General features: G+C 42.2%; 1 long non-coding RNA gene across 1 annotated transcript in view; it reads right to left on the bottom strand.

Annotated features, from left to right (window-relative positions):
* The window catches only part of LOC129621872 (uncharacterized), a 58,046-nt gene extending 50,158 nt beyond the window's left edge, over window positions 1–7,888 (bottom strand). Inside the window, exon 1 of the long non-coding RNA XR_008699777.1 lies at window positions 7,765–7,888. This is a non-coding gene — a long non-coding RNA (uncharacterized LOC129621872). The remainder of the gene's footprint in view (window positions 1–7,764) is intronic.
* Window positions 7,889–12,141: the final 4,253 nt, after the last annotated feature.

The raw sequence follows: 12,141 nt of genomic DNA, 5'->3' as shown, positions 1-12,141 counted from the left end.
CACATACGGAATGAGTAATACAAGAAGGTATTCGAAAATATGACATGGCCAGTTACAGAAATGAGGGCTGTAATTATCATAAGCATTTTTTCTTATTGTGCTATGAACATATTTATAAATTTTACCTTATATATTATATATTTTCTATATGTATTATAATATAATATCTTTGGGGGTTTTATCCCTTTATCATACAACATAAGATATATTGGCTTTACATCATACTATTTAACCAAAGGATGTCAAAGTAAAAAGTAAACATCAGCTGAGGACTTTGCATCCTATTCTAGGGACAATAATACTGCTTTTATGGTTATACATGGGATTTTTGTATCCTGTTAGACAGAAGTATGACCTTGATATGTCCTTTACTTGGAGATTAAATATGGTGTATGTAGATGTATATGAGTTCCAACATGACAAGGGGTGAACTGTGAAAGTTAATTATCCTGTTCACTTCATTAGATACTTCTGTGAAGATATTTTAAAAATGTGATTAACATTTAAGTCAGTAGACTTCAAATAAGGGAGATTACCCTGCATAGTGTAGGTGGGCCTCATCCAATCCATTGAAAGCCCAAGATAAAAGACTAAGATTCCCCAACAGACAAAGGAACTTTGCCTGCAGACTGTGTTTGTACTCAAGTAACAACCTCAGAGAAAAGGAAAGATATAAGCATCTGAATGCAATGTTCCAAAGAATAGCAAGAAGAGATAAGAAAGCCTTCCTCAGCAATCAATGCAAAGAAATAGAGGAAAACAACAGAATGGGAAAGACTAGAGATCTTGGCAAGAAAATTAGAGATACCAAGGGAACATTTCATGCAATGATGGGCTCAATAAAGGACAGAAATGGTATGGACCTAACAGAAGCAGAAGATATTAAGAAGAGGTGGCAAGAATACACAGAAGAACTATACAAAAAAGATCTTCACGACCCAGATAATAACGATGGTGTGATCACTGACCTAGAGCCCGACATCCTGGAATGTGAAGTCAAGTGGGCCTTAGAAAGCATCACTATGAACAAAGCTAGTGGAGGTGATGGAATTCCAGTTGAGCTCTTTCAAATCCTGAAAGATGATGCTGTGAAAGTGCTGCACTCAATATGCCAGCAAATCTGGAAAACTCAGCAGTGGCCACAGGACTGGAAAAATCAGTTTTCATTCCAGTCCCAAAGAAAGGCAATGCCAAAGAATGCTCAAACTACCACACAATTGCACTCATCTCACACGCTAGTAAAGTAATGCTCAAAATTCTCCAAGCCAGGCTTTAGCAATATGTGAACTGTGAACTTCCTGATGTTCAGGCTGGTTTTAGAAAAGGCAGAGGAACCAGGGATCAAATTGCCAACATCTGCTGGATCATGGAAAAAGCAAGAGAGTTCCAGAAAAACATCTATTTCTGCTTTATTGACTATGCCAAAGCTTTTGACTGTGTGGATCACAACAAACTGTGGAAAATTCTGAAAGAGATGGGAATACCAGACCACCTGACCTGCCTCTTGAGAAATCTGTATGCAGGTCAGGAAGCAACAGTTAGAATTAGACATGGAACAACAGACTGGTTCCAAATAGGAAAAGGAGTATGTCAAGGCTGTATATTGTCACCCTGCTTATTTATCTTCTATGCAGAGTACATCATGAGAAACACTGGGCTGGAAGAAACACAAGCTGGAATCAAGATTGCTGGGAGAAATATCAATAACCTCAGATATGCAGATGACACCACCCTTATGGCAGAAAGTGAAGAGGAACTCAAAAGCCTCTTGATGAAGGTGAAAGTGGAGGGTGAAAAAGTTGGCTTAAAGCTCAACATTCAGAAAACGAAGATCATGGCATCCGGTCCCATCACCTCATGGGAAATAGATGGGGAAAGAGTGGAAACAGTGTTAGACTTTATTTTTCTGGGCTCCAAAATCACTGCAGATGGTGCTTGCAGCCATGAAATTAAAAGATGCTTACTCCTTGGAAGAAAAGTTATGATCAACCTAGATAGCATATTCAAAAGCAGAGACATTACTTTGCCAACAAAGGTCCGTCTAGTCAAGGCTATGGTTTTTCTTGTGGTCTGTATGGATGTGAGAGTTGGACTGTGATGAAAGCTGAGCGCCGAATAATTGATGCTTTTGAACTCTGGTGTTGGAGAAGACTTTTGAGAGTCCCTTGGACTGCAAGAAGATCCAACCAGTCCATTGTGAAGGAGATCAGCCCTGGGATTTCTTTGGAAGGAATGATGCTAAAGCTGAAACTCCAGTACTTTGGCCACCTCATGCAAAGAGTTGACTCATTGGAAAAGACTCTGATGCTTGGAGGGATTGGGGGCAGGAGGAGAAGGGGACAACAGAGGATGAGATGGCTGGATGGCATCACTGACTCGATGGACATGAGTCTGAGTGAACTCTGGGAGTTGGTGATGAACAGGGAGGCCTGGCGTGCTGCAATTCATGGGGTCGCAAAGAGTCGAACACGACTGAGCGACTGAACTGAACTGAACTGAACAACATCTGCTTATCTCTGCATCTCCAGCCTGTTGGTCTTCCTTGTAGATTTCAGTCTTACCAGCCCTTACAATTGCATGAACGGAATTAAAAAATACATCTCTCTCTCTATAAGTACATACATCCTATTGGGTCTCCTTTCTGGAGGAGTGGGACTGATTGAGTTTTGATGTGAGCAACTGGGTGAATGGTTGTAACACTGGCCACAATGGGACAGGCAGTGAATTGAATGGCAGTGAAGAAAAGAGAGAGGAAATGGAGAGAAATAGGAGTTTTATATTAGATGTGCTAACTTTGAGAACCTTATCACACAGCCAAGTGGAGGTGTAGAGTAAAGCATCTATAAAGCAGTGTAATGCTGGAGGGGGCAGGGGATAGGTCACAACTAGAAATCTAAAACTGGGAGTCATCTGTATATAGAAGGTATTTAGAACATTGGGATTAATTAGCTCAACTACGGAGAGAATGTTGATAGAGAGCAGATGACTGAGGACCGAGTCCCTAGGAAGTCCACTCTTTAGAGGTCAGGAAAAAGGGAAATCAAGCAAAGGAAACTGAACAAGGACAGACCCAGGTACAAGAAAACCCAGGAGGGTAGAGTGATCCAGAAGATCAAGAAGCTGTCTTAGAAACAGGGCATTCATCAATGGTGTCAGATGCTGCTGAGAATTGGGAATTGTTCATTGTATTTGGTGTATAAGAGATTCACCTTGAGAAATGGAATATCAGTAAATGGCGGGGACAAACCATGACTGGGGTGGGTTAAAGAGAAAACAGCTATTACAGAAGGAAAGCTAGCAAGTATAGACAACTTTCTAGGAAGTTTCAACTATGAAGATGAGCAGAGAAATGGGGAGTTGATGCAGGATTTCATGGGATTTAAGAACAAAGGCAGATTGGTGAGATTGCAGAGGGAGGACAAAGGAGACCACTAAAATTTTTTTAAATTTCAGCCTTTCATCATTAATGTTTTCAAATTATTGAACATTGAATGCAGGGATAGTTCCTTAGGTTTTTATGCATTACCAGGCAAGTTCTGCTTTTGAACTGTGGTGTTGGAGAAGACTCTTGAGAGTCCCTTGGACTGAAAGGAGATCCAACCAGTCCATTCTAAAGGAGATCAGCCCTGGGATTTCTTTGGAAGGAATGATGCTAAAGCTGAAACTCCAGTACTTTGGCCACCACCTCATGTGAAGAGTTGACTCATTGGAAAAGACTCTGATGCTGGGAGGGATTGGGGGCAGGAGGAGAAGGGGACAACAGAGGATGAGATGCCTGGATGGCATCATTGACTCGATGGATGTGAGTGTGAGTGAACTCTGGGAGTTGGTGATGAACAGGGAGGCCTGCCGTGCTGCAATTCATGGGTCGCAAAGAGTCGGACACGACTAAGCGACTGAACTGAACTGAACTGAACTGAGGCAAGTTCTAGCATTGTTTAAGGAAAGATGGCTCTAACAATTATATGGCACCTGGAGTCATATACCCTTACCACAATGAAGTCCCAGGAAAATTTTTTACTTTTTAGTATGGAAGATATGTCTGAAATTTTTTATGATGATGTTAGCAATTCAAGACAGAGAGAAAGGGATGCAGGAGAGAAAAAAAAAAAAAAAACTGCAACAGGAAAGTTATAAATAGGCAAGAGAGGATGGGATTGAATGTATTCATGGAAGGTAGATATTAATTCGGAGAAGGCAATGGCACCCCACTCCAGTACTCTTGCCTGGAAAAGCCCATGGATGGAGGAGCCTGGTAGGCTGCAGTCCATGGGGTCACAAAGAGTGGGACACGACTGAGCGACTTCACTTTCACTTTTCACTTTCATGCATTGGAGAAGGAAATGGCAACCCACTCCAGTATTCTTGCCTGGAGAATCCCAGGGACGGGGGAGCCTGGTGGGCTGCCGTCTATGGGATCACACAGAGTCAGACATGACTGAAGTGACTTAGCAGCAGATATTAAATTTGACCAGGGAGAATTAAATTAAAGCAGGGAGGCTGAGTATATGCATAAAAATATAGACAGATGAGTGATGGGGAAAAAGTGTAGTTTTCTTCTGATTGCTTTGAATCTTATCTCCCCCCTCACACACCCCCTTCCCCCAGTGAAATAAGAGTTGAAGTCATCATTTAGACGTAGAATATTAGGAAGGGGTTAGAGTTTTGAGGAATTAGAAAAGCATGTGATAAGCCATTTGAGAGTGTGGAAGCAGAACTTCTCCAGGAAAATGCAGAATGACTGTTGGGTTCTGGTGAGTCCTTCTTCACATCTGCCATCACAAATTCAGAATAATGTTGTTGTTTAGTCACTAAGTTGTGTCTTACTCTTTTATGAGCCCAAGGACTATAGTCCACCAGGCTCCTCTGTCCATGGGATTTTCCAGTCAAGAAAACCAACATCTGATGGATCATAGAAAAAGCAAGAGAATTCCAGAAAAACATCTATTTCTGCTTCAATGACTATGCCAAAGTCTTTGACTGTGTGGATCACAACAAACAGTGGAAAATTCTTAAAGCGATGGGAATACCAGACCACCTGACCTGCCTCCTGAGAAATCTGTATGCAGGTCAGGAAGCAACAGTTAGAACTGGACATGGAACAACGGACTGGTTCCAAATTGGGAAAGGAGTATGTCAAGGCTATATATTGTCACCCTACTTATTCAACTTATATGCAGAGTACATCATGGGGAATGTTAGGCTGGATGAAGCACAAGCTGGAATCAAGTTTGCCATGAGAAATATCAATAGCCTCAGATATGCAGATGACACCACCCTTATAGCAGAAAGTGAAGAGGAACTAAAGAGCCTCTTGATGAAAGTGAAAGAGGAGAGTGAAAAAGTTGGCTTAAAACTCAACATTCAGAAAAAAAAAAAGATCATGGTATCCAGTTCCATCACTTCACAGCAAATAGATGGAGAAACAGTGGAAACAGTGGCAGACTTTATTTTCTTGGGCTCCAAAATCACTGCAGATGGTGACTGGAACCATGAAATTAAAAGACGCTTGCTCTTTGGCAGAAAAGCTATGATCAACCTGCTGCTGCTAAGTCACTTCAGTCGTGTCCAACTCTGTGCAACCCCATAGATGGAAGCCCACCAGGCTCCACCATCCCTGGGATTCTCCAGGCAACAACACTGGAGTGGGTTGCAATTTCGTTCTCCAATGCATGAAAGTGAAAAGTGAAAGGGAAGTCACTCAGTTGTGTCTGACTCTTCACAACCCCATGGACTGCAGCCCACCAGGCTCCTCCATCCATGGGACTTTCCAGGCAAGAGTACTGGAGTGGGTTGCCATTGCCTTCTCCAATGATCAACCTAGACAACATATCAAAAAGTAGAGACATTACTTTACCAACAAAGGGCCATATATTCAAAGCTATAGTTTTTCCAGTAGCCATGTATTGATATGAGAGTTGGGCGATAAAGACAGTTGAGTGCCAAAGAACTGATTCTTTTGAACTGTGGTGTTGGAGGAGACTCTTGAGAGTTCCCTGGACAGCAAGGAGATATAATCAGTCCATCCGAAAGGAAATCAGTCCTGATAATTCATTGGAAAGACTGGTGCTAAAGCTGAAACTCCAATACTTTGGCCATCAAATGTGAAGAACTGACCCATTGGAAAAGATCCTGATTCTGGGGAAGATTGAAGGCAGGAGGAGAAGGGGACAACAGAGGACAACAGAGATGCTGGATGGCATCACCGACTTGGACATGAGTTTGAGCAAGCTCCGGGAGTTGGTGATGGACAGGGAGGCCTGGCGTGCTGCAGTCCATGGGGTCACAAAGAGTCAGACAGGACCAAGTGACTAAACTGAACTGATGGTAAAGAAACACCGCAGATGTAATTAAGGTTAAGTAGAGTTTAATATGAGCTTCCGCCGTAGAGAAGGAAATGGGAACCCATTCCAGTACTCTTGCCTGGAAAATCACATGGACAGAGGAGCCCAGTGGGCTACAGTCCATGGGGTCGCAAAGAGTCGGACACGATTGAGCAACTTCACTTTACTTCACTTCCCTCATAGCTCAGTTGGTAAAGAATCTGCCTGTGATGCAAGAGACCTGGGTTTGATTCCTGGGTCAGGAAGATCCCCTGCTGAAGGAAATGGCAATCCACTCCAGTATCATTGCCTGGAAAATCCCATGGACAGAGGAGGCTGGCAGGCTACAGTCCACAGGGTTCCAAGAGTCTGACACAGCTTAGCAACTAAACCACCACCACCAGAGTTTAAGATAACAGTGATTATCTAGGTGGCCCATGGTAATCACAGGAGATATTTAAAAGCAGAAATATAGAAAAGGAGGTCAGATAAATTCAAGGAATTTCAATAAATTTATTAGATAGTAAATGAGTGTTGCTTCAAACCACTGTTCGTTGTAATTTGTCATGGCATCAATAGGGAACTAATATGTAGGTTGCAAAGGTCAAGTTGTTGATAGACTATGCAAAGGAATGATCACTAGTAATGGACTAAACAATCCTACCAAGCAGGGTAAGGAAGAAGTAAAATGAGAAGGACGATGAGACAAAGTGAATTAAAATTTTTGGAAATTCCTTGGCAGTCCAGTGGTTAAGACTTTGCCTTATAAAGCAGGGGATGAGGGTTCAATCCCTGGTCAAGAGATAAGATCCCCCATGCCTTGTGGGGAAAAAAAAAAAACAAACACAAAAAAACACAAAAAAATGGAAGCAATATTATAACAGATTCAACAAAGACTTAAAACATGGTCCACATCAAAAAAAATCTTAAAAAATAATAAAATGAAAAAAATACACTTGATGGATTGAATAAGTATTAGAATCACATGCTGAAGGAGGTAAGTTGGACCCAGAATATGGCCATCAGAGTGTATGGTTGAAATGGGATAAAAGCAAGAAATTTTGAATAGCAAAGGACAAATTATTGTTAAAAGCCAGGAGAGTGGATGGATTATCTGTATATGTGCTGAAGCTACATAACATGGTGACAGGAATGATAATTGAGAAAGACCTGGAGAATGAGCCAGGCACTAAGGTCTCAGATGAAAGGTAAGGAAAGAGCAGGGGTACTGATGGACAATTGTGTCATGAATGGATGATAGATAGTAGTTTGATGTCATGCATGTGTGCTAAGTCACTCAGTCACATCTGATGCTTTTTGACCCTATGGACTATAGTCTGTGAGGCTTCTCTGTCCATGGAATTTTCCAGGTAAGAATGCTGGAGTGGGTTGCCATGCCCTCCTCCAGGGGACCCTCCTGACCCAGGGATCGAACCCATACCTCCTGCATTGGCAGGTGGGTCCTTCACCACTAGCACCACTGGGGAAGTCACCATAGTTTGATGGCACTTGCTTCAAAAGTCATTGGGCTTGTGGGTGGTCAGAGGAGAGATGATTTAGAAACTGTAACAAAGAACAAGGAGGACAATTATTTTACAAAAAAATGTCATAGAGAAACAGCTATCATAGGAGAGAACTTTAGGAAAACATTCATTTTCCCTTAAAGAAAGATGGTGAGAGAATCCTTTATAAAATAGCTTTTTTTTTCGCTCCCTGATGATCAAACTATGATTCCAAAGAGAAATGTGGAACAGTTTGGTGCTTTGTAGAAAAATGACAGCTTGAGTTAGATTTTGTTTTTGTTCTTCAGTCGCTAAGTTGTATCTGACTCTTTGTGATCCTATAGACTATAGCACACCAAGCTCCCCTGTCCCCACTATCTCCCAGGGTTTGTTCCGTTTCATGTCCATTGAGTTGGTGATGATATCTAACCATCAATCTTCTGCTGCCCCATTAGATTTAGGGTTGTATAGAGCTATAGTAGCATAGGAGTCCTTGTAAAGAATATCATGTGAGCTTGGACCTCTTGTGGACTTAGAAGTCATGGAAGCCTTTTTTGGAGAAGGTGGGCCTTTGACTCTAATTTTGCCTTCTTTCTTGGAGTTGATTAGTTAAGCAATGGGGCTGAAGTGGTAGTATTATAGAGGTAGGGATTAATGGTATTATTAGGTTCATGAGACAATCTCTGGACATTCCTTAAATCCTGATGTTTTACATTTAATAACACTGAGGCATAGGGAGATTGAATAAATCTTATAAATTTTGTCAGCATGCAAGTTAGAAAGCTAGGATCCAAGTTCAAGCAATTGAAGTCTAGAGAAGGGAGTTTTAACTATGATGTGAGAGGCACTCTGGATTGCTTGCTGACTAATGGATGGATTCAGAGGGATCTGGTATTTGGGAAAACATCCTTGCTGGGGGTTAGGGTTATGTCAGTTTGCTGAAGATCCAACACTAGTGAAACACTGGCTTGAGTCTATGAGACTTTGAAGACTTATTGCCATAATACTGTGTTCTTTAGTCTCTTACTCTTAGAATACTAACTAGTCCTAGAAACCCAGTCACCATGCTGTAAGGAAGCCCAAAAGAGAAATGGAGGCCACAGGCCCTGAGACTCAGCTGACCTATCACTGGATCAATGGAACCAGCTTGCCAGGCATGGGGGTAAGATGTCTTGAGTATAAATCCCCCAGCCCTAAACTGTGCTCCCCAATTGATGCCACATGGAGCAGACACAGGCCTTCCCTTTTGAGTCTTGCTCAAATCTCATATTTATGAGAAAAATAAATAATTGTTATTGTAAGCCACAAAATTTAGAAGTTTGTGATGCCACAATAAATAACTGGAAAATTGAACCACCAAGTTACCAGATATCCAAGAGCTTTTGCTTCCCCAGTTGTAAAGTGAAGATCCGAGCATCAGACCAGAGGTTTATCATACAGATTCATGGGATGTGGAAACACACATATTCTGGTCAAAGTTGCCTTCCCCACTCTCGTGCCCCCTACACATCCCAGATTAGAGAAAGGAGCCAGAAGTGTTTATTTTAAGAAAATTGTTTCCTTCTGCTGTGTATTTGTGGTTGTTGTTCAGCCACTAAGTCGAGTATGTGTGCATGCTAAACTGCTTCAGTTGTGTTCAACTCTTTGCAACCCTATGGACTGTAGCCCACCAGGCTCCTTTGTCCATGGGATTCTCCAGGCAAGAATACTTGAGAGGGTTGCCAATTTCCTCCTCTAGGGGATCTTCCCGACCCAAGGATTGAACCCACATTTCTTCTATCTCCTGCATTGGCAGGCAGATTCTTTACCACTAGTGCCATCTGGGAAGCCCTGCAAGGCAGAAAGAAGATTATTCTATCTATTGATTCTGATTCTCCAAATAGTTCACATTCTCACTGGATTCAGGTCTCTGATCAAATTCCATCTTCCTAGAGAGGCTTTTCTTGGCTCCCCTGTAAAAAATATAAAATACTCTTTAACTTAATATTAATTAATACTGTTAATATTCATGACTTTTCTTCATAGCTTTGATCATCACCTGAATAGCAGTATATATTTGTGTGTTTATTATATCGTTTCACTCAATGAACACAAAATCTCACAAGAGCTGGGATTTTTCACTATTTTGTGCTCTACTATCTTTGAAGCACCCAGGACAGTGCCTGACATAGAGCAGGAATTCGATGAATATTGGCTGAATGGTTAATGAATGAACTTTCTCTGGTATGGTCCTTGCTTTTGTTTCAATTTACTTCTTTCAGATGGTATGTGGAAGACATGTTGAACAGAGTACTGACTTCAAGATTAGAAAGTGAGACAGACTGTAAGAAAGGAAAAGGCAGTCAAATATGCCAATTACTTCCGAAGGGTAATGGCATATTTTGAAATTTGGAGGCTGCTTTATTAAAATTCATTTTGCGCTACATAAAATAAGGAATTGGGAGGCTGACAGAAATGAAGCTCAAATAGGCATTCATTTCCTTTATCTTTTTACAAGACAGATCAATTAGTAATTTTATGCTTGAAAAAACTCATTTTTAAATGTTACGTGGGACTCAGTGTAATATCAAATCTGGCCTAGAGTCACCTTTATTAGGGAATTGAAAGCACTTCTACATCTGTGCATTCCACCAAAAAAAAAAAAATACTCAGCAACTCAGTTTTTGCCATCTAAAGTTTATAACAGGAGGAGAAAAACGGGCACAGAAATGATCTTGTTTCATAATTAACTCCCACAAAAAGTTAAGGCAGATGATCAGCTCTGGAATGGAACGTTTTGGGCTACACTTGCATTCGTAAACCAAGCCATGGAAACCCTTCCAGACAGGTGTGTTAGAGTCCAGATGGCCTCAGTGAGGGTCCAGGAAGCCAATGCCTTCTGCTGTGTTCCTGGCCACTCGCACAGGCTCGCTGGATTTGGCGGCAGCAGCACCCAGCTGGGGGGCGGCCACCGGGGCGTGCAGGTGGTGCTAGATGAGAAGCAGTGTTTCCAAGCAAGAGACTGCCTTGCTCCGGGAGAACTGCCTCCCTTTTCACTACCAGGTTATAAAGCTAAGATCCAAGTCCATTTACAGCTGATAAAGATCCCAGATACCTTTTTGATAAGAGAGCTTAGGTGTTACTTAACCTCAGTATCCTAACTGGGGTAATTGCACCCTGCCACTTGAAATTTCCCCTGAGAATTCAATTAGAACCAGCCTTGGCCTTTGCTTTTCTGTCCCCTTCTGGGTTGCTATGTGGCTATTAAACAGCTGCTGAGCTCCACTCTACCCAACACAAAAGAGTGTGTATTCTTTATGAACTGGATATTGGGGTAAGGATGTGGAATGTTGGCAAGCCTCCATGTGGATCTAGTTCTAGCAGGATGTTTCGCTGGTATAATTATACACAAGGAAACCTTGGCCCTTTTGAATGCAAACAGTGTCTTAGGGAAGTGATGCTGACTGATGCATTTGGTCCCTTCCAGTGAGAATAAGGCAGTGAGGGAACTCTGCAAGTCACAAATCTGATGATGGACTCTCTACCTGGTGGAAGGAGCCCTATGGGATGACTACTGTGCAAACAGCCCTACCAAGAAAAACTCAAAGAACCATATTCAAAGTTCTGGAAGGAAGCCTTGTCTTTCTTCTCTCCTCTCAGCACTTCCAGGCCCACTGTGGCTCAGAGGGTAAAGCATCTGCCTGCAATGTGGGAGACCTGGGTTCGAACCTTGGGTCAGGAAGATCCCCTGGAGAAGGAAATGGCAACCCACTCCAGTATTCTTGCCTGAAGAATCCCATGCACAGAGGAGCCTGGTGGGCCACAGTCCATGGGGTCGCCAAGAGTCAGACACGACTGAGCGACTTCACTTTCACTTTCTTTCAGCACTTCCATCAACTTACCCTCCATCCAGCAGTTATGTTCTAGAAGGGCTTATCCGTGGAGGTAGAACCCCTTTGGAAGAAAGCTGAAAGCTCCCAGTTCCCCAGATATCCACCTCCTCATTCTCTTAGCACTTTGTTGGGTTAAGACTGCATTTTCAGAAGGAATTGTTAAAATAAGAGTGTGTTAATTCAGAAATCTATTCATAGCTACATTTACTATGCCAGCAGGTTTTAAATAGTCCCCTGTACCAAACTCAACCAAAGGAAATCCTCAAAGAGGACAGACTTCCAGGTTACATCCATGCCTGTGCCTGATTCCAGGAGTGCTACTTAGGGCTCCATCCTTCTCTCACAACCAGATGGCTTCCGTGGACAAGCAAAGGGAAGGCGGGCTACTGTAGGAATATTACTCGGGGCACTTTAATTTATAGAAAGAGAAATAATTCACTAATG

The sequence above is a fragment of the Bubalus kerabau genome, chromosome 10 (assembly GCF_029407905.1).
Source record: "Bubalus kerabau isolate K-KA32 ecotype Philippines breed swamp buffalo chromosome 10, PCC_UOA_SB_1v2, whole genome shotgun sequence".
Lineage (NCBI taxonomy): Eukaryota > Metazoa > Chordata > Mammalia > Artiodactyla > Bovidae > Bubalus > Bubalus kerabau.
Note: the sequence above shows the minus strand (reverse complement) of the source record. Positions and strands in the feature narration are given on the sequence as shown.